This window comes from Schistocerca piceifrons, chromosome 6, assembly GCF_021461385.2.
Source record: "Schistocerca piceifrons isolate TAMUIC-IGC-003096 chromosome 6, iqSchPice1.1, whole genome shotgun sequence".
Taxonomy (NCBI): Eukaryota; Metazoa; Arthropoda; class Insecta; order Orthoptera; family Acrididae; genus Schistocerca; species Schistocerca piceifrons.
The window spans coordinates 271,166,535-271,189,946 of record NC_060143.1 but is presented as its reverse complement, the minus strand read 5'-3'; positions in this window follow the sequence as shown (position 1 = coordinate 271,189,946).

Below are 23,412 nucleotides of genomic sequence, written 5' to 3'. Positions count from 1 at the left end.
GCTGGTGACGTGACCGTGAGGTGGAAACGCGAAGGAACAACTACAGCTAAAAGAGACCAAGCAGCCCTCACATACTGATGGGCAAGAACGGTCGAACACTGTTGAGTGTGGTCGTAAAAAACCGCATGAAATCAGCGGAAGCCGTCGCTCATGAGCTACAGGGCACTACCAGCATAACATTTAGCATATTGGTTGTGTGTGGAGAGTTAGAAAGAATGTGGTGCAATGGTCGAGCAGTCCCTCATGAGCCACACATTTAAGTAAACAAAGCTAAGAGGCGGCCTGATTAGGTGTAAAGATTATGTAATTCATACCACACTATCCTGCGTTTATACAATGCACTAGGGATCAATGCTGGAGCCACTCCTGTTGCTTATTTGTATAAATGACGTGCTCTCTAGTATTACAGACGATTCTAAACTATTTCTTTTTGCTGATGACAGTAGCTTGGTAGTAAAGGATGTTATTTGCAAACGTTGGGACTGTTTCAAATAGTGCAGTTCACGTCATAAGTTCATGGCTTGTGGAAAATAAACTAATGCAAAATCACAGTAAGACTCAGTTTTTACAGTTTCTAAGACACAATTCAACAAAACCCTACGTTTTAATTTCACAGAACAGTTCAAATTTCTTGGTGTTCTGATAGATAGTAAACTGTCGTGGAAAGCCCACGTACAGGGTCTTGTTCAAAGACTTAATGCTGCTATTTTTAATATTCGAACGATGTCTGAAATAAGTGATAGTTCGACACGAAAAGTAGTCTACTTTGCTTATTTTCATTCGCTAATGACGCATGGTACACTACTGGCCATTAAAATTGTTACACCAAGAAGAAATGCAGATGATAAACGGGTATTCATTGGACAAACATATTATACAAGAACTGACATGTGATTACATTTTCACCCGATTTGGGTGCATAAATCCTGTGAAATCAGTACCCAGAACAACCACCTCTGTACGTAATAACGGCCTTGATACGCCTGGGCATTGAGTCAAACAGAGCTCGGATGCCGTGTACAGGTACAGCTGCCCATGCAGCTTTAACACGATACCACAGTTCATCAAGAGTAGTGACTGGCGTATTGTGACGAGCCAGTTGCTCGGCCACCATTGACCAGACGTTTTCAATTGGTGAGAGATCTGGAGAATGTGCTGGCCAGGGCAGCAGTCGAACATTTTCTGTATCCAGAAAGGCCCGTACAGGACCTGCAATATGCGGTCGTGCATTATCCTACTGAAATGTAGGGTTTCGCAGGAATCGAATGAAGGGTAGAGGCACGGGTCATAACACATCTGAAATGTAACGTCCACTGTTCAAAGTGTCGTCAGTGCGAACAACAGGTGACCGTGAGGTGTAACCAATACCACCCCATACCATCACGCCGGGTGATACGCCAGTATGGCGATGAGGAATACACGCTTCCAATATGCGTTCACCGCGATGTCGCCAAATACGGATGCGACCATCATGATGCTGTAAACAGAACCTGGATTCATCCGAAAAAATGGCGTTTTGCCATTCGGGCTCCCAGGTTCGTCGTTGAGTACACCTTCGCAGGCGCTCCTGTCTGTGGTGCAGCGTCAAGGGTAACCACAGCCATGGTCTCCGAGCTGATAGTGCATGCTGCTGCAAACGTCGTCGAACTGTTCATGCAGATGGTTATTGTCTTGCAAACGTCCCCATCTGTTGACTCGGGGATCGAGACGTGGCTGCACGATCCTTTACAGCCATGCGGATAAGATGCCTGTCATCTCGATTGCTAGTGATACGAGGCCGTTGGATCCAGCACGGCGTTCCGTATTACCTTCCTGAACCCACCGATTCCATATTCTGCTAACAGTCATTGGATCTCGACCAATGCGAGCAACAATGTCGCGATACGATAAACCGCAATCGCGATAGGCTACAATCTGATCTTTATCAAAGTCGGAAACGTGATGGTACGTATTTCTGCTCCTTACACGAGGCGTCACAAAAAACGTTTCACCAGGCAACGCCAATCAACTGCTGTTTGTGTATGAGAAATCGGTTGTAAACTTTCCTCATCTCAGCACGTTGTAGGTGTCGCCACCGGAGCCAACCTTGTGTGAATGGTCTGAAAAGCTAATTATTGGCACATCACAGCATGTTCTCCCTGTCGGTTAAATTTCGCGTCTGTAGCACGACATCTTCGTGGTGTAGCAATTTTAATGGCCAGTGTGGGGTACCCTTCCCATTCTCAAAGGATATTTTTGCCTCAGAAACGGGTGGTTCGGGCAGTAAGTGGTGCAATTTCGCTAACCTCTCGTCGACCCCCGTTCATTAGTCTGGGTACTCGTACATTGGCCTCTCAATATACACACTCTTTACTGTAGTTTGTTGTTAACAGTATGAGCTTATTCCCAAGAATTAGCACCTTTCACTCAGTTAATACTAGGCAGAAATCCAGTCTGGATGAGGATCGCTCTACCGTGACTCTTTTGCGGAAAAGCGTGCAGTAGACTGCTGTACCCATTTTCAGCAAACTACCAAAATTAAAAAATCTTGACAATAATCCACGCGCTTCCAAATCGAGACTTAAGAGTTTCCTCATGGGTCACTCCTTTTTATAATGTCGAAGAGTTCCTTGAAAAATGGAACCCTGTGTTATATTGTTGATTGCGTTTATATAAACTTTCGGATTGCCTTTTTTGTGTTCATAAACATTTTATTTTATCTGTTATTACTTTTATGTTGTAATTTCGTGTACTGACACGTTTCATGACCTTGGAGATTTGCTCCTCAATTTGGTCCTGCGGAACTAGATGTGTAAAAAAAAGTAAAGAGTACAATTTTAAAAGAAAAGAAGAAACTATGAAACACAGTTACGTATGGACAGTAACTTTACAGAATCGACACATAAGTTGTATCTTTGACAGATGACAGAGACAGTTAACTTTTATCTCTGACAAGTATTATCTCTAGCGATTGTGTGTAAACCTCAACCACACCCGTTTTTCACTGTACTCTCTCTGTACACTCTCTGACGTCCGACCAATCGCTCGGCAAGACTCAGCGAAACGAGGAGCACCTCTGAAGACGTCCATTGCAGCTCTGGACGAAACTTTAGAACAGGAAAACTTTTCACGGACAACGTCCATACAGTCCGGAAGCCTCAGCAGCTGCCTAATGCGGTTTGTTGTTACTTTAACATTTTATCTGTTTTTTTCATTTGTATCTTGTTTTTGGCATTATCGTGAAGATTGTAGAAGCGTCGTATTCATTACATTGAATCGTATCACATAGCTCATATCAACCAATAAAAGCATTTTCACTGTTTTCCCTAATTCGCGTAATATTCTTCAAACCAGTAAGTATCTTGCACTAAACACTTTCGAAAGTAGCTGTCTCAGTGTAAAATTTCATCGAAATGGATCGAGCGGGTTCGGAATAATAAATTTAAACGTAATGTAGGATGTAGCAGGCTTCAAAGCATGTCAGCGTTTATGACGTCATTTATCTTGAACTACGCGTCTAACAATAATATAACTTTGCAGATACAGCCAGTGGTCTGTCTGCAAAATGTGTCGCCAATGCATTAGTAGTAAAGAAATAATAAATTAAACGTCAGGCAGTTATTCTGATATCCACTCCACAGCCGGCCGGTGTGGCCGAGCGGTTCTACGCGCTACAGTCTGGAACCGTGCGACCGCTGCGGTCGCAGGTTTGAATCCTGCCTCGGGCATGGATGTGTGTGATGTCCTTAGGTTAGTTAGGTTTAAGTAGTTCTAAGTTCTAGGGGACTGATGATCTCAGAAGTTAAGTCCCATAGTGCTCAGAGCCATTTGACCCATCCACTTGACAATGGCCATTGTGACTGTCTGGTGCTGTAACAAAAATACTGTTTTATGTTCACGGTAACGTGAATGAATGACCCATCTAGTGGTACGAAAACATTCTCAAAATATCGCAGAACCACCTGCATCCTGAAGTGCAGTTATCAGGCACTACGGGTTAATCGCCTCATTGGGCCGTTATTGCCACGCGCAGCTACGCATAGGCAAAACCGCGACTCGTTCGACCATACAATACTCTGCTAGCCAGCTAATGCCTAGTTTCTGTGTTGTTTAGCCCATCTAAGACGTGCAACTTCCTCTGTCTCTGTGAGCACTTCTAATTGATACAGCAGCAAATCGGACAACTTCATTCACGGTGTGGTCATGGTCTCGTCCAACGATGGCTTACGTCTATCGTTCTGTCACGTCTCCACTGATCTTATTGCAGCGATTTCACACAGACAACTGGAACGTAAGTACCTCTTTTCTGCTACGCTTAAGCTAAAGTTGGAGCAAAACGAGTAGTTTGTTCTTTTAAGGGAGTAACTACGCTGCTTGACAATTGCTTATTAACGCATACATTGTTGGACAGGAAGACACAGAGGCAATGATAGATGATACGAAACACAGCAAATACGTAATAGAGGTGGAATGGTATATTTGTAACGAAAAGTGGTAGAGATTCCACCTCATGGGAAAGAAGGATAACAGACATAAATAACGTTCATGTTTGACACAGGTCAGACCCCCAACATAAAGGTCGAAATCGGGCCCTCAGTGAGGAATATGCCCTTCTCGGGCACTAATGCACATTTTGCACCTAGCTACCAAACTGTTGAAGAGCCCTTGCGGGATGTGTATCACTCATCTCTCAAGGTACTTTTCAGTTCTTGCATGGTACGGTGGGGAAGGGGGGGGGGGGGTGTTCGCTCACAGCCGTTATTTCGAAACACGTCTGCCGAGAGCATCACAGACATACTCTATAGGGTCTAAGTCCAGGGAGTACGCAGCCTGTTTCATACGTTCAACATCTCCACTTTCCAGAGTGTCAGACATCTCAACGGTCCTGAGTGGGTGGGACTTGTCGTCCATAAAGTCGGGACCTACCGCACTCCTAAACAGACGGACATGATCAAGAATAATCTTGCTGCACTACTGATGTGATGAAACCGTACCTCGTGCAAAGATATGGAGCAGTGTCCGACCATTGTGTATAATGTGTGGCCACACCATGACGCCCAGCCATACTGACGACGTTCATGTACATTCTGTGGTGTCTAAAGTGTCCCCCCTCTCTCTCCACACTCCGTGCTGGCTAGAATCGCTAGCCACAGTGAAGCGGGATTCTTCGGAGAACATGACTCTCGACCACTGTTGCTGACCCCAATGAACATGCTCCCTGCATCAACCAATTCTTTCTCGGTGGTGGAGTGGTTGAAGTGGAGTGCATCTAACAGGCTTCCCAGAAAAAAAATCAGCTTGATTTCATCGCCGTAAAATATTTCTGGTAGTAGTTTCAGTATGTGCAGCCATCTGTCTAGGACTGAGATGTGTCTTCCTTTTCGCAGCTAGGGCTACCTATCGAGCCTCTTCCGGTTTAGTGGTCCGTCGACGACCACCGACATGGTTTCGTATAGTATTTCCAACTTCAGCAGCCGTTTTTAATCGCAGGATAACACTTCTGGACACAATGATTATTTTGGCCACAGTAGTGACACTGAGCGTCCAAACGCTCGTCTACGACCGTAAGCACTCAAATGATGTCTTGCAGACATGTTGCTGTGCTACACGGAAGGTCATAGAAACCGTAGAGCATGAACTGTCAAATGTATACAGAGCGTTCGTGCACAGGCTTTTCTGCATTTAACATGTCCCGCCCTCAAAATTTTATTTTACTGTCATTGGTCGGTCGTTCCGTAGCAATAAATTGTCGGTTGTTCCGTAGCAACTGGCACTTGTTTCTTAGTAAGTGTCAGCTGTTCTTTAGCAACTGTCAGTTTTTCTATAGCAATTGTCAGGCAGTATATATTGCCTGGTGCGTTTATAATTCCGCAGAACATCGAGAATGAAAGCATTTTAAGTATACAAGTTTCGCCGCATTACTTAAAAGCTTCCGAGCCTCTGTAAACGTGCCGCCGTTTTAGTAGCAGCCGTCGATTCTTTGTGCAGCGAGCAAGCGGCTGGAGACATTTCGGCGGGCAGGCGTGGCCCACGTATAAGTCTGGTAATGGTCCTGTCTGCGGAACAGCCCACCTGAGGCTGCCGGACACGCGAGTGGGCCGTTACCGTAATGGTAACGGCGGCAATGAAACGCGCGCCGAGAAAAATGAACGCGTCGATGCCCCGAAAACTGTGCTCACGACCGTTAAATGAAATTCCCCTGCGCTGCTGCTCTGGCCTCGCTGCTTGTAGCTTCAGCTGCGCCCCTGCGGTTGTGTTGCGTGCCCTGTACATCAACTGATCAAAAAGTGTCTCGGCGTCCCTGTGCAGTGCGGACTTGACCACTAGCTGTCGTGAAATGCGGACCGCACAGTATAAAAGGAAAGGGCGGGGATACTGTATTGTCAATAAAGAAGCAGCAACAACCGTAGGAGCCGAATATAAACTAGTCACTGGGTGTGACCTGAGAAATAAATACAGGGTGTCCGAAAAGTCTTTCCCCGATTACATAAATTGATAACTCAGGCTAGAAGTAAGATACAAATATGAAACTGGTGTCTAATTGTTTACAAACTATCAAAGTTTTTTTCACACATCAGTAAACTTCCACATGAGCACCCTTGCTAGCACGTAGCACATCTAGGCGACATTCAATTTCCGTCCACACATTAGCCAACATCACTGGAGGGATCGATTCAACGACTGTGGTTATCCGTTGCCGCAGTGTTTCAAGATCTGGTACACGTGATCGGTAGACCTCGTCCTTGACATAACCACATAAAAAGAAGTCTAATGGGGTTATGTCAGGAGAGCGTGGAGGCCAAACCGTTAGCCCATCACTACCAATCCATCGCCCAGGAAAGGTCATATCGAGATAGGCGTGCGTGGCTCTGAGCACTATGGGACTTAACAGCTATGGTCATCAGTCCCCTAGAACTTAGAACTACTTAAACCTAACTAACCTAAGGACAGCACACAACACCCAGCCATCACGAGGCAGAGAAAATCCCTGACCCCGCCGGGAATCGAACCCGGGAACCCGGGCGTGGGAAGCGAGAACGCTACCGCACGACCACGAGATGCGGGCTATCGAGATAGGCACGGACGTCCAAACCCCAATGAGGCGGTGCACCGTCTTGCTGAAACAAGACATCGGGGTGATACTGAAGCAGCTGAGGAACAGCATACATTGCAACATGTCCAGATATACTGCAGATGTGATGGTAACCTCAGCGAAGAAGAATGGCACGATAATTCGATCGTGCAGTAGCGCGCACCAAACATTCACCTTTGGACTGCCTCTGGTGCACTCCATGGCCTCACCAGGGGGTTGTGAACCCCAAATGCGCACATTGTGGCGATTCACTACTCCACTCACAAAAAAGGTCGCTTCGTCGGAAAAGGCAATTCGTCTGAGATAAATATCATCGTCCTCAATACGTGACAGCATTTCGACCGCAAAGTCATATCGACGTGTACTGTCATTGAGCAACAAGGCCTGAACGATTTGCACTTTGTATGCACGAAACAATAAACGTTTGTGTAAAATGTCATGGAGAGAGCTTTTTCGCATCTGTAATTCACGTGAGGTCCTGCGTACCGATTTCTTCGGACTTCGCAGAAAAGACTCCCTTACAGCTTCCACCCTGTCTGCTGAGGTTCTTGGTCGACCAGACCTCGGAAGGTCAGCAACCGATCCTGTGTTCTTGAACTTCTCATACCAAGCTTTAATGCTCTTGACATCAGGTGGATTCCTTCCAAATGTTGTCTGGAAGTGCCTCTGCACTGTGGTTGGTGATCGTGTCTCATGGTACCACAGGACACACTGTGCCTTCTCCTGATTGGTTAACATGGCTTCTTGGGCACTGCAATTCATCCACTACTTACGTACTGCGAACCTAAAACATAAAAAAAACTTTGACAGTTGTAAACAATTCGGCACAAGTTTCATATTTGTATCTTACTTCTAGCCTGAGTTATCAATTTATGTAATCAGGGAAAGTCTTTTCGGACACCCTGTACATCAAGAAAATTTCACCCTTTCTAAAGGTGCCAAATCGACTGTTGGCGAAGTGATTGCGAAGCGGAAAAACGAAGGAAAAACCTTAGATGAACCAAGTCCATTGACCAGTGCAAGACCAAAATAGAAGACGATTGTACTGACAGACAGACATAGACCAATGTACTGACAGACGAGCATTGCGGAGAATGATTGTCAGAAATCGCGTGAAATTGGAGAAAGACATCATTCTAAAGTTGCAAAGTGGTACCAGCAGTCCAGCTAGCACTATCACCGTGCATTTTTCTTGAGTCCTCAGTCTTCTCACTGGTGCGATGCGGCCCGCCACGAATTTGTCTCCTGTGCCGACCTCTTCATCTTAGAGTAGCACTTGCAACCTACGTCCTCAATTATCTGCTGGACGTATTCCAATATCTGTCTTCCTCTACAGCTTTTGCCCTCTACAGCTCTCTTTGCTACCATGCAAGTCAGTCCCTGATGTCTTAATAGATGTGCCATCGTCCTGTCCCTTCTCCTTACCAATGTTTTCCACATATTCCTTTCCTCTCCGATTCTTCGCAGAACCCCCTCATTCCTTACCTTATTAGTCCACCTAATTTTCAACATTCATCTGTAGCACAAAATCTCAAATGCTCCGATCTTGTTGCGTTCCGGCTTTCCCACATTCCATGTTTCACTACCATACAACGCTGTGCTCCAAACGTATATTGTCAAAAATTTCTCCCTCAAATATGGAGTTGAAAAGAATGGGGTCGAATGGACTGTGGATGATGCGAAACGAGTGATTTGATGAATCAGGCTGTGCCCTGTAACATTCCAGTGGAAGAATTTTGGATTGACGAATGCTTGGAGAACTGAAATAGCACGAAGCGTGGGAGTGAGGGAGTGGATGGTGCTGGTGGTTTGACTGGACAAATTTCTCTCAATCATTTATTAATAAAAGACAAAATTTAATGGTTCAAATGGCTCAGAGCACTATGGGAGTTAACATCTCTGGTCATCAGTCACCTAGAACTTGGAACTACTTAAACCTGACTAATCTAAGGACATCACACACATCCATGCCCGAGGCAGGATTCGAACCTGCGACCATAGCGGTCACGCGGTTCCAGACTGAAGAGCCTAGAAGCGCACGGCCACACCGGCCGGCTACAAAATTTAATCGTTATACACACAATCACAAGAGCAACTTCACTCTGGGTGACTAAAACAGAGTGACCTAAAGCACATTTTATTACATTTGGTTATAAGACAATCAGTGTTCACAACTCTGCTTCAAGTTGAATGACATTCATCCATAATAAAATGAATATTTGCCCTTACAACTGGTAGCGAAATATAAGTCGTTGTAACTTCTCATAGAAAGCATAACAAAACTCAGACATGGATACTATTAAGGCAAACTGATGCACCAAAGGGGATGAAAAAACTAAAAAGCAAATGATCAATATAAAAAAGACTGTCTTGATAAGCACTTAAACTTACAGTTCCCGGAACTTGGGCCGGCCAGAGTGGCCGAGCGGTTCTAGGCGCTACAGTCTGGAACCGCGCGACCGCTACGGTCGCAGGTTCGAATCCTGCCTCGGGCATGGATGTGTGTGATGTCCTTAGGTTAGTTAGGTTTAAGTAGTTCTAAGTTCTAGGGCACTGATGACCTCAGAAGTTAAGTCCCATAGTGCTCAGAGCCATTTGAACCATTTGACCCGGAACTTGGCAACCAGTGACACTTTTTGCTTGTGAATCGTGAAAGGCATTTATAAGCACTCACCAGATGGTTTAAAATAAATGTTCATGTAAAGACGTCACAGAATAAAAACATACGTAACTCATGTATATCAGCTAGCTTGATCTTAGCGCAACTGACACACTAAACCTTACGGAAACAAATGGTGACATATTTGCAAGCAGACAAGAAATGATTTAAAACAAATATCCAACATAAAACGCTGCAAAAATCAACATAGATGACATGTACATCAATTAGCTTATCACACATCCAAGTCTTCACATAGCCTTGGTGCAACTGGCGCATTACCGAATTGAGCTGTAGGAGCCTGAGATCCGTAGCTTAACTTATTTTGAATAATGTAATAGACAGTCTCAGTGTTAACAGAGCAATAAATAAACTGCCGGAAAAGATTAGTACCATGTTCCCAATTTACTCAAAATTTGCTGTTGCAACAGTCTTATGGAATTCATGAAATGATAGCATTTACAGATCAACAGCGCTATTGGTCCTGAGGTGGGAGGTATCGACCCATGCTGAAACATGTTAGTACATGGTGCAGTCCCCACGGGTGGCAATGCGGGAGCTGACTCTGACATCCAGTCAACCGAATACTGTTCTGGGATACGTCCGTGCCACACGCCTTCGACCCATTCACGTGGTTCTGTAAGAGTTGTTGGTTGACGAGTCGTACGAGTTACTTCTCGTCCCATCATATCCCACACGTGCTTGGTGAGAGACAAGTGCTGACCAGGGAAGTTGTTGCATGTCTTGCAGAGCACGTTGATTTTCACGGGCAGTGTGTGGGCGAGTATTATCCAACTGGAACAACACGTCACTTTCCTATTGTAAGAACTGCAGAAGGACGGGTATAACAACATTCTGCAAGTACTGAGCGCTGGTTAGCGCCCCCTCCGGAAACATCAAAGGTGAACGTGAGTTGTAGCGACCATAAGGCCAGGGGTGGAGCCATTGTGTCTTGGATGAATACGCTCTACGAGACAGTACTCGCCTCCACGTCTGCGTGGTACGAGCACACGACCATCACTTTCATGCAGGCAGTATCTGATTTCATCACTGTAGAATGGTTCAAATGGCTTTCACCACTGTGGGACTGAGGTCATCAGTCTCCTAGAACTTAGAACTATTTAAACCTAACTAACCTAAGGACCTCACACACATCCATGCCCGAGGCAGGATTCGAACCTGCGACCGTAGCGTCATCACTGTAGACCACGGCGCGCCATCGATCTAGTGGCGTGAGTGGAAGAAGGGCTAGAGGCGTGCGTGCTCATAGTCCCACTTAGCAACAGTTCGCGTTGACACGGCTGAACTCGCAACTCCTCTAATCTGTTCTAATCCGTGCTGTGGTAGCTGTACGATCTGCCACTGCTGCCGTTACAAAACGACAGTCCTGGCGGCTGTCTGTGCTGTGTGGACATCCCTACGGGTGTCAGTATGTTCACACGACCACTGATGCCAGCATCGTTGCACAACTGACGCAGCACGTCGCATCTGTGTGGTAATTCTCCGAAAGGACCATCCCGCCACTCGTAAGACCACAGTTTGACCCCTTTCAGACTAGCTCACTTGGCTGTAGGTAGCATGTGTACGTCTGCGTGCCACGGTTGCTTTCTAGCTCCACGCGTTTGAACCACACTGGGATTTCTGGCTGTGGGAATTCCCTCTGGGTAGACACAAGTGGATCTGTAGTAGCTATGCCACTACACCATGTACTACGACGTTGGAAATATTATCAGTACATCTATTATCTCCAAGCTGACATATGTAGTCATCATATTAAAATCGATGTCGTCTTTCCAGGTGTACTAATTTTTTTTCCCGGCGGTGTATTAAACGGTAATGGCGGGTAGGTTCAGAGTTTATAGCAAAAAAAAAAAAAAAAACACAAAAAAAAAACATGAATATCCTTTGCACCATGTTACACTCGTCGATACAGACACAGGTTGAGCAAACGGGAGAGAAGTCCCACTTTCGAAAACAGGTCACTTAATCGTACCACAGCCCAAATGTATTTACACTACTGGCCATTAAAATTGCTACACCGAGAAGAAATGCAGATGATAAACGGGAATTCATTGGAGAAATATATTATACTAGAACTGACATGTGATTACATTTTCACGCGATTTGGGTGCATAGATCCTCAGAAATCAGTACCCAGAACAACCAACTCTGGTCGTAATAAAGGCCTTGATACGCCTGGGCATTGAGTCAAACAGAGCTTGGATGGCGTGTGCAGGTACTGCCCATGCAGCTTCAACACGATACCACAGTTCATCAAGAGTAGTGACTGGCGTATTGTGACGAGCCAGTTGCTCGGCCACCATTGACCAGACGTTATCAATTGGTGAGAGATCTGGAGAATGAGCTGGCCAGGGCAGCAGTCGAATAATTTCTGTATCCAGAAAGGCCCGTACAGTACTTGCAACATGCGGTCGTGCATTATCCTGCTGAAATGTAGGGTTTCACAGGGAACGAATGAAGGGTAGAGCCACGGGTCGCAAGACATCTGAAATATAACGTCCAGTGTTCAAAGTGCCGTCAATGCGAACAAGAGGTGACCGAGACGTGTAACCAATCTCACCCCATACCATCACGGCGGGTGATTCGCCAGTATCCCGATGACGAATACAGGCTTCCAACGTGCGTTCACCGCGATGTTGCCAAACACGGATGGGACCATCATGATGCTGTAAACAGAACCTGGATTCATCCGAAAAAATGGCGTTTTGCCATTCGTGCACCCAAGTTCGTCGTTGAGTACACCATCGCAGGCGCTCCTGTCTGTGATGCAGCATCAAGGGTAACCGAAGCCATTGTCTCCGAGCTGATAGTCCGTGCTGCTACAAACGTCGTCGAACTGTTTGTGCAGATGGTTGTTGTCTTGCAAACGTCCCCATCTGTTGACTCAGGGACGTTACGTTACAGCCATGCGGATAAGATGCCTGTCATCTCGACTGCTAGTGATACGAGGCCGTTGGCATCCAGCACGGCGCGCTCAAGCGCAGCCTGCGATATGCAAGGTCTCTGACCAGATAACAGTGTTGACTGCAGTAGGAACCGTGTAGCTGTAGCAGTAAGTTGTTACTAGTCTGGAGTCTGCTCTGGTCTGGTCTGGTGTATCGTGTTGGCTGGGCCGGTCGCGGTGCAGCGACGTCGGAGCCTGAGTATTATTGTATAAGGTAAAAATCAGCCTCGTGCATATGTAGTAATGTTATCTCAAGTCGCATGTAAATGTTTTAAAACTCTCGTAATAATAATCTTGCTCATAAAAAGTAACTTTTAACAACCATTCATTTCAATTTAAAGAATTTACTAATTTCTCCCATCCGTGATCATCCCGATTGTTGCAAAAGAAAAAAAATCAGTTGCTTCCTTTCATAAATGAGAGATATATCGGCCAGCATTGCACAGAGCTGTGCCGGAAAAATTTATTGTAAGAGCAGATATATCCGGCGACTTCATTGAGGTAAGAATTTTTCCTTTTTTTTATTCAGAATGATCTTTCAGGGCCATGACGCAGCACTGCTGTCGTCCAAAATTTACCAGGTTAAATTCACAGTGAATTATTGAAGGGCCATAAGTGAGCGACAATTTAATTGAGAGGTTAGTTACATTGTATTATTACCAGGTTACTGAATTAATTTTTTATTGGGATGTTATACTGAATGTGAACGACATAATTATAATTTTTACTGTTGAGAGGTTTAGGAATTTTTCTGTTTTGAGGTTACGCTAAATGTGAATGAATTTTGAGCATAGATTAAATCAGAAAGAATTTTGTGTGGAGGTTAATGTGAAAAGAATTTTGTTTTGAGGTTACACTAAATTAGAATCATACTCATATTATTTATTTAATTTTTGTGGGGAGGTTACACTTGGCGACAACCGGCCAGGATCGTATTTCTTTGTGAATCTCTGAGAAGTAGTCAATATCTGCTCTTATTTACTTAAATGTAGTTTGCATCTGGCGCAACGCATTTACTAATTTGTCACTCTTTCTTTCACAGATCATCGGCAATTTATTGCTCTTTGTTGTAATTGTGTTTGTTCCATTGTTGCTTCGTCTTTGTTTCATTTTGTGCTTAATTTTGATTTGTGAAAAATGCCGCGAAAAACTGTTAACAGTACATCGCGATGTGCAATGAGTGAAATAGCCGACTCGAATAATTTGACAGATAATACTAGCGATACTCAGTCTATTAGTGATAATCCCCTAATTACAGATAATCAGTGCGTGCCGATCACTAGTAATGATTTTATTCCAGATGATGAGCAAACAAATTCATTTATGGCCACACTTAATTTAACGGCAAATGATGACGCGGCACGTTCCTTTACAACGAACGCTGCCCAGTTTGACACACCTATGTTGCAAAATTTACGTAGTGAACAGATAATTGTTTCTAACGAAGGTGAACAATGTAGTCAGTATACGTCAGATTTATTTGATTCCGATGTAGTGACCAACAGTGCACGTCCGATTGGAAAACCTTTTCGCGAGTCAGACAATGACCTAATGGTTACCGGTACACAAAACGCGACAAATGCAGATACACCAACACACAACATAGAAAATAGAGCCGCTAATTTTGGCTGGGATCGAGTTATAGCATAATGCTACAACTTAATGAAAATCTCAAACAACAAATTAATGAACACAATGAAAAACTAGATAACCATTTCAAACAACTTACTGAATCGTGCAAACAGCTTAATGAAAGTTTCAAACTGTCGAATGAAAAACACGACAACCTTAACGAACAGAACAAACAACTTAGTGAACAGATTACAGCCGTTGCGGCGCAATGTCATGATACTAAAGAACAATTACGTGAGGAAATTGAGGCTTGTGCTAGGAACAGTAGTGAAGAAATAGGATCTGTTGCACAAGAATTAAGTTGTACACGTGTAGCCACAACGAAATTAATTAGAGATGAAAGTAGTGCAGTCACTGAACAATGTTCAGAAAACGCAACACAGATACGCGACGAGTTTAAATTAATGTCAGCAGAAGTTTCACGCACTCTGGATACGGAAGTCGATAAGAAATTTGAACAACAGATCAGCCAAATTGACGAACGTTTTAAAGTGACAGAAATATGTTTCAGTCACTAACACGTCACAGCATACGCCACATTCCGAATATTTCTCACACTCACACAGCCAGTGTAATTTAGGTAACTTACAGAGAGTACATGAGTTAGATTCCGAACAGTCACAGACAAACAGACTAGGATACAATCATGAACCTGTTCAGACATTCAGAGACGAAAATTTTGATTACAAGCACTTTCTATCCGTGAGAAAATTTAAGGTATTTAAAAATGACAGAGCAGAGGTACACGCTTTGGACTGGATACGACAATTTATTTTTGTATTTTCACCAGCTTGGCCTGTAATGCAGAAACTAGAATTGGATTGGATACAACAACTTGCTTTTGAATTTTCAGCGGCATTGCCTGTAACACAGAAACCAAAATTTATTTGCAGTGCGTAAATGACCTCAGGGGATTCATTATGCTTCGATGAATATGTGCCGTAGCATGCACAGGGCCCCGAGCCGTAGTACTGCTGTTTCCTCTTTAGTTTTCTGCACTGCTGCCTTCTCTTTTACTATCCTTTATATCTATCAAAACAGCTCTTCAACTATCGATCTATCTAGGATTAAGGATGTGTAAAGAAAACCTGATATGACAAGTTTTACCAGAAAGTGACAGTTTTCTTTAGACACTCCCGAAGCGACAAGAACTACCAGCGTAATTTTAATATACAGGCAAAATTTTAATCATCAGTATGTACAAAATTTTCAGCAGTCACAAACACATTTTGGTAACAATAGAGGTTTTTTCCCAACAACAGCAACAAAACCAACCGGTTAGCATACCTAACCAACAATGTAATGTGCAAGGTCAACCAAGCTTTAATTTTTCGCCGCCTACACGTATAGCGTCGGCTCCGCCAAATAGTAACGCACAGCAACAAGGAAACCAGTACGTACAGAAAACACACCATTTCAACTCGTATCGCAATGCACCGTATAGAAATGACTATCATGACAGACGTAAAAGTAATGAGCACAATTTTCAGCGTACGTTTAATAACAGTCGGTCTTACCAGCAGCAGAATCATCTGCAACAACAGATTATCAAGAATGAACCAGACAGTCGGTATCATCCCGAACCTAATGCGTCAGGACGAAATAACAGAACAGTACAAATAGTGGAAATGCCACAGCATCCTCCCGCAAATAACAGCACGTCAGAAAGAATTTGACTAGATACAGTATAGGTTGCATCTCCCAGCATAGTAAGCAATACTTTTGACACACAGAATCTTGTTCACGAAAATGTTATTTGAAACATGCCTTGTTGAATGCACCACTTTTATCACATCCAGATCTCACTAGAAATTTTTCCATTGCCACCGACTGTGCTAACACCGCTTTAGGTGAACACATTTTTCAGGAAATTGAAGAAGATGGTTCTACAGTAATTAAAAACATCGCCTTTGCGAGTCGCATTCTGTCACCTGCTCAACGCAATTATTCTGCTGCAGAACTTCAAACCTTGTGTGTTGTATGGGCATTTACGAGATTTCGGCATTTTCTTTATGGAAGACATACGACCGTTTACACAGATCATAGAGCGATACAGTTTTTACTTTCAACAAAATTTACACGTGACATATTAAGCAGATGGAAACTCTATTTACAGGAATTTAATTTTACAATTGTTCACATTTCCGGGACACAAAATATTGTAGCAGACGCACTATCCCGTTCTCTCAGCAACAATCAGCAAGACATCGCAACCAACTTCTGCCAAGCAAATTTTAGCGTCATATATATTCAACAAGTTGCATTCGAAAATTTTATTTCGTCATCATTACGAGACATAGCACAAGAGCAGAGTAAAGACAACGTATGGAAAGAAATTAAACACCTTTGGCGAGATAGGAATAATGTTACAATTAGAAACCATTACACTGTACGCAATAATATTCTGTTTCGCCGCTCTCACCCTGACAGCAACAATTGGTTACTATGTATTCCTGATGAGCTTGTTAACAAATTAATTTGGTATACTCATTTAAGTTATGCACATTATGGAACCAGAAAATGTTTTCTTATATTGAGACAGTACTGTTACTTTGCCAATATGGAGAAACGTATTCGACGAGTTTTAGCGTCATGTAAAATCTGCCAGAAAGCTAAGTCAGACACGACTTCACATATTCCTCCGTTACATCCCATTGTACATGTTAAATTGAGACACATGGCCGCTGTAGACATTTTTGGTCCGATTCCCAGAACTAATAGAGGTTTTTGTTACACTTTTGTCGCTGTTGAACTCACTTCGAAATTTGTTACCTTCACTCCGTTACGCAAAGCTACTGCTAAATCTGTTTCGAAAGCATTTCTAAAACATTTTCTATTTCATGTAGAACATGTATTGAAAGTAATTTCCGACAATGGACCACAATTCCGATCTGCTATATGGACACGTATGTTACGAGCAAGAAACATTTCTCCGATCTATATATCCAGGTATCACGCTTCTTCAAACCCTTGTGAACGACTAATGAAAGAAATTGGTAAACTATGTAGAATATACTGCTATAAAAAACATATTGATTGGGGTACACATACTGTCATTCCAGGATGTAATTAACTCGATTCCAAATGAATCTACTATGCTATCTCCGACTGTTATATTGAAAAATGTTGAACCACCTAACAAAATTAAAGAATTAGTATCATTTCCTACATCTCGTCGACTACGACACCATGAAATAATTGACATTGCGCTGAACAACATCAAAAGTGCCGCAGAGTGCCGGAGAAGACAGCAAAAACAGGTTTGTACACGCCGTGACTTTCACATTGGACAGAAGATATTAGTACGCACACATTATTTATCCAACAGAGGAAAGAGTAGATGCAGTAAATTTGAGCTTCTGTACTCAGGTCCATACAGAATTCGCAGCATTCCTCACCCCAATGTAGTACACGCCGAAACTCTGAGAACCAGAAAAAGTAAAGGCAATCACCATGTCTCCAATATTAAACCCTTTATTGAATGAACATACTTTATGATTTATCACACTGTAATGCCATTTTCTGATTTTTATATGACCACTTATGCTTTTATATTTATACGAACAATTACTGATGATTATGATATTTTTTCTTGGCAAGTGCCCGGCAAGATAAGGTTAGCAGGTCGCTTTTCTTGTCGTTATATATCAGACTGTGCACATTTTTCATTTTTCGTGTATGTATGATTGTTTTCCTGTTTTGTTTGTATGCACTACGAAATCTTTAAGATATAACAAACACCAGTTGACTTCGACATTTTTCCTTGTGATATCTCAATATCTTGACTATTCTACACTTTTGGCTACTGCATTATGAGACTGTGTGTACATTTTTGCACCTGAACACTCTCTATGTTTTTGACATAATTCGTTTTCTATCATGCTGTGCTGTATGCTTAATTATATCACTAGAAACCAGTTTTTATTTAATGGGTACATGATTTAAATGCAAGATATTAATCCTTATTCATCATTTTCAGAAAGCAATAACGTGTAAAAGAAATAAATTAAACAAACCACAGTGGATTACTATGAAATGGGAATTTGACCTTCGGAATGAACGAAAGAAAATGGAATACCTTGTGATGAAGAGTAAATGGATCAGAATTAACAAGCATTATCAAGAATATACTATACACATCGTATGATAGCAGTCTTAACTAATTATTTTTCTTTCAGAATACGAGGCGATTGATGCAGGCTGTCAGACAGAACTAGTGATGAAATATGCAAGAAATATGAAACTCTATACTATGAATAGTTGTATGAGTAAATGGTAATATGAATAATGAATGGTGAAGTGTCTTTTTTGCAGATGATAATGAATGATGAAGAATAGTTATATGAAGAATATGCTAATATGAATAATGAAGTTTTTCTTTGCTGGTGATGAATGTAATGAAGTTATGGTAATATGAATAATGAAGCTTTTCTTTGCAGATGAGGATAATGATGAAGTTTTTATATTTACTCTTAGTTAAGAAATGCTATGTAGTTATTTAAGTATTTGTTGCAGTTCGTTTTGACAGTATGTCTTATGTCGCATGGTATAATGACTGAATGTTTTGGAAAGGGCAGCTGGAGTACATACATATTGAGTACACGTTTCATTACCTGTTAATTCGAAGTTCACTACTTTTCAGCATAATATGCATTTCTTCTTCCAGCTTAATAATCCATTTTGTATTTTTTCCAGGAGAAGCTATTCATGAAATTAATGTGCTATAAGCACTTAGTCATTAAACCTGTTCTAGAACTTGCATTTTTTTTACCCATTTGTGTGTGTCATTCATGAATGTGATCACATATGCTCTACTTGTTTCATAACCTTGCTACAGCTGACTCATGACGAATGACTTTATTAATCGTTATTTGCAGCAATAAGTCAAAAGCAAATATTTTCATGCCCCAGCAATTAATTATCGATCCCAACGCAATGCATTACTAGCACAAAAAAATGTATTACCAGTCCCAGATAATGCTACTAGTTTAAGAGATATTTATAGCACTAAATATAATGCAGATTTGTCAGATTTATTGAATCCATTATATCTATGTATTATTGGACCACAGACCTTGAGTAATAGTTACAGTGTGTTACATTTTAAATATGTCCTATGTAACTTGAATGATGAGTTCTGAGTAATACTGAATGATGTTTTGTAATAATGCATAAATGCTATGCCAATAATTTCTGTAAATAATATTTTTGTTATACTCTATAAATGCTATGCCAATAATTAACTCTCATTTTGAATGATGACTTCTGAATAATACTGAATAATGTTTTATAAAACCATATGAACACTTTGTAACTGGCCAATGAATGCCACTGTTTTTTTATATTTTAAATTTGTCTTATATCACTTACATGATATCATATATGAACACCAGTAGCTTAATGCTACACTCATTAACTCCTGTTTTGAATGATCACTTATGAATAATGCATAAAAATGGTTTGTAACTGGCCAATGAGTGCCAATGATTACTGTAACTAGATGAATTATGTAAATGCTATGCCATTAATTAATTCTTGTTTTGAATGATCACTTCTGAATAATGCATAAAAATGGTTTGTAACTGGCCAATGAGTGCCAATATTTAGTGTAATCAGATGACTTATGAATAAGGTTCTGTAATACTCCATACATAGTACAGAAATGTTTAGTAACTAGGCAATGAGTGCCAACAATTACTCAAATCGGTTAATAGACTAGTGTAATTCTCTATGATGACTAGCATAAGACTTAATGTCCTTCACCTTCTGACATAATTGCCAGAAATTACTGCAATATCCGTTTGTCCTGACTATCCTCATGATCATGGAGCACTATATTTGGTTTTTGCACTAATACTACGTTGGTGTACCTTACAGGAATGTGGTGTTGACACATCATGCTGTCCACCACCTTGAACGATGGAGATGTTATTATGGTCCCACTGTTTGGTATACCTAATGTACTACCAAAATGATAACATTGAATATTAATACGACATTTCAGTGTCTTGGCTACACTGATTAATACTTCAGGGAAGAGAACTTCAGATTGTCTCACTTGATGTTGTGCTTCTGTAGAAAGATATGGACTTTCAGTGGAGCTACGTGCAACCTACAGTGCTACAACCATGATGCAATCCTTCCCTTTCCTTTCCTAGTTCTTATAAAATGGTAAAAAATATATATATACAGTGCGTGTGCACTTTATGTCATTTGTTAATATGTTTTGTACTCATTGCGTATCCTAGTTCTTGTAAAATGGTAGAGATATATACAGTGTGTGTGCACTTTATGTCATTTGTTAATATGTTTTGTACTCATTGCGTATACATTTTGTCATTTCTTGACATGTTCTGTACTCAGTGCATGTGCACTCTATTTCATTTCATGTTCTGCACTTATATATATGTATATACTCTGTGACTGTAGATTTTAGAAGAAATTGTTGCTCATGGCAAGTCCAATTGACTCACGATCGCTACCAAATTTTTGTCCCCCCCCCCCAGTGGAGGGTTATGTAAGAGGTCCGAGCAGATGTAATTTCGATGTATTGCTCATGCGCTGCCTGCGATATGCAAGGTCTCTGACCAGAGAGCAGTGTTGACTGCAGTAGGAACTGTGTAGATGTAGCAGTAAGTTGTTGCTAGTCTGGAGTCTGCTCTGGTCTGATGTATCGTGCTGGCTGGCCTGGTCGCGGTGCAGCGATGCCGGAGCCTGAGTATAATTGTATAAGGTAAAAATCAGCCTCGCGCATATGTAGTAATGTTATCTCAAGTCGCATGTAAATGTTTTAAAACTCTCGTAATAATAATCTTGCTCATAAAAAGTAACTTTTAACAACCATTCATTTCAATTTAAAGAATTTACTAATTTCTCCCATCCGTGATCATCCCGATTGTTGCAAAAGAAAAAAAATCAGTTGCTTCCTTTCATAAATGAGAGATATATCGGCCAGCATTGCACATATCTGTGCCGGAAAAAGTTATTGTAAGAGCAGATATATCTCGCGACTTCATTGAGGTAAGAATTTGTCCTTTTTTTTATTCAGAATGATCTTTCAGGGCCATGACGTAGCACTGCTGTCGTCCAAAATTTACCAGGTTAAATTCACAGTGAATTTTTGAAAGGTCATAAGTGAGCGACAATTTAATTGAGAGGTTAGTTACATTGTATTATTACCAGGTTACTGAATTAATTTTTTATTGGGACGTTATACTGAATGTGAACGACATAATTATAATTTTTACTGTTGAGAGATTTAGGAATTTTCCTGTGTTGAGGTTACGCTAAATGTGAATGAATTTTGAGCATAGATTAAATCAGAAAGAATTTTGTGTGGAGGTTAATGTGAAAAGAATTTTGTTTTGAGGTTACACTAAATTAGAATCATACTCATATTATTTATTTAATTTTTTCTGGGGAGGTTACACTGTGAAAGAATTTTGTTTTGCAGTTACACTAAATTAGAATCATACTCATATTATTTATTTAATTTTTGTGGGGAGGTTACACCGTATTACCCTCCTGAACCCACCGATTCCATATTCTGCTAACAGTCATTGGATCTCGACCAATGCGAGCAGCAGTGTCACGATACGATAAACCGCAATCGCGATAGGCTACAATCCGATCTTTATCAAAGTCGGAAACGTGATGGTACGCTTTTCTCCTCCTTCCACGAGGCATCACAACAACGTTTCACCAGGCAACGTCGGTCAACTGCTGCTTGTGTATGAGAAATCGGTTGGAAACTTTCCTCATGTCAGCACGTTGTAAGTGTCGCCACCGGCGCCAACCTTGTGTGTATGCTCTGAAAAGCTAATCATTTGCATATCACACATCTTCTTCCTATCGGTTAAATTTCGCGTCTGTAGCACGTCATCTTTGTGGTGTAGCAGTTTTAATGGGCGAGAAACTGGCTCTTCACAATACGCCAGTCACTACTCTTGATGAACTGTGGTATCGTATTGAAGCTGCATAGGCAGCTGTACCTGTACACGCCATCCAAGCTTTGTTTGACTCAATGCCCAGGCGTAGCAAGACCATTATTACGGCCAGAGGTGGTTGTTCTGGGTACTGATTTCTCAGGATCTATGGACCCAAATTGCGTGAAAATGTAATCACATGTCAGTTCTAGTATAATATATGTGTCCAATGAATACCCGTTTATCATCTGCATTTCTTCTTGGTGTAGGAATTTGAATGGCCAGTAGTGTACCTTAGTATGATCCCCAGAAATGATTAGCATTTAAACCATGTCAGCCCACGGATTCAAGGTCAACATCGATATCGCGGCGCAACACCACATACCGGTAAGATGTGCCTGCGGCTCTCGTGGTCGCTGTAAACCGAAGGTACTAGATCAGTCTGATCTGAGCAGACGTGCAGGATGCCTCGCAGACGTATGCGCTGACCGTTCTATCAAGGGCGCCTTATTGGCGTGAGAGAATGTGATGCATCCATCGAGGAAATTGCTGCTCATGTGGGACGAAGTGTTTCGACATTGCAACGGGTGTGTGCAGAATGGTTCACGAAAGGTCTTAGAATATGACGAGATGCTTCAGGTCGCACCACCCAGACCACCCCACGAGAAAATCTACACCTCATTCGAATGGCACTGCAGGACAGATCTGCGTCCTTCTCGGCTCCGGCACAACAGTGGAACAGTGTAACACATCGTACACTATCAGGAGTGACAGTCCGTTGCCGTTTATCACGGCACGGGTTACTTGCGTGTGATCCACTTGTCCGTCTACCTTTGACAGATGTGCAGAAATATGCTAGACAGAAATTGTGTAACATTACAGCAGCTGAGGCGGCTGCTTTACGTTCACTAAGAATGGATCCTGATATTGTTGTTTTACCTGCGGACAAGGGTAACGCCACCGTTTTGTTGAATAAGCACGATTACATTCAAAAGATGCAGTGTCTACTTTCTGGAAGAAAAGTTCTTTGTCACAGGAGACTATCAAGAGTCTTAATTCTTACTGTGCTGCACCACCTAGATTATATGGCCTCCCAAAGGTCCATAAACAGGCTGTCCCGTTGATGCCTATTGTTTCTAATATTGGTGCTCCGACATAT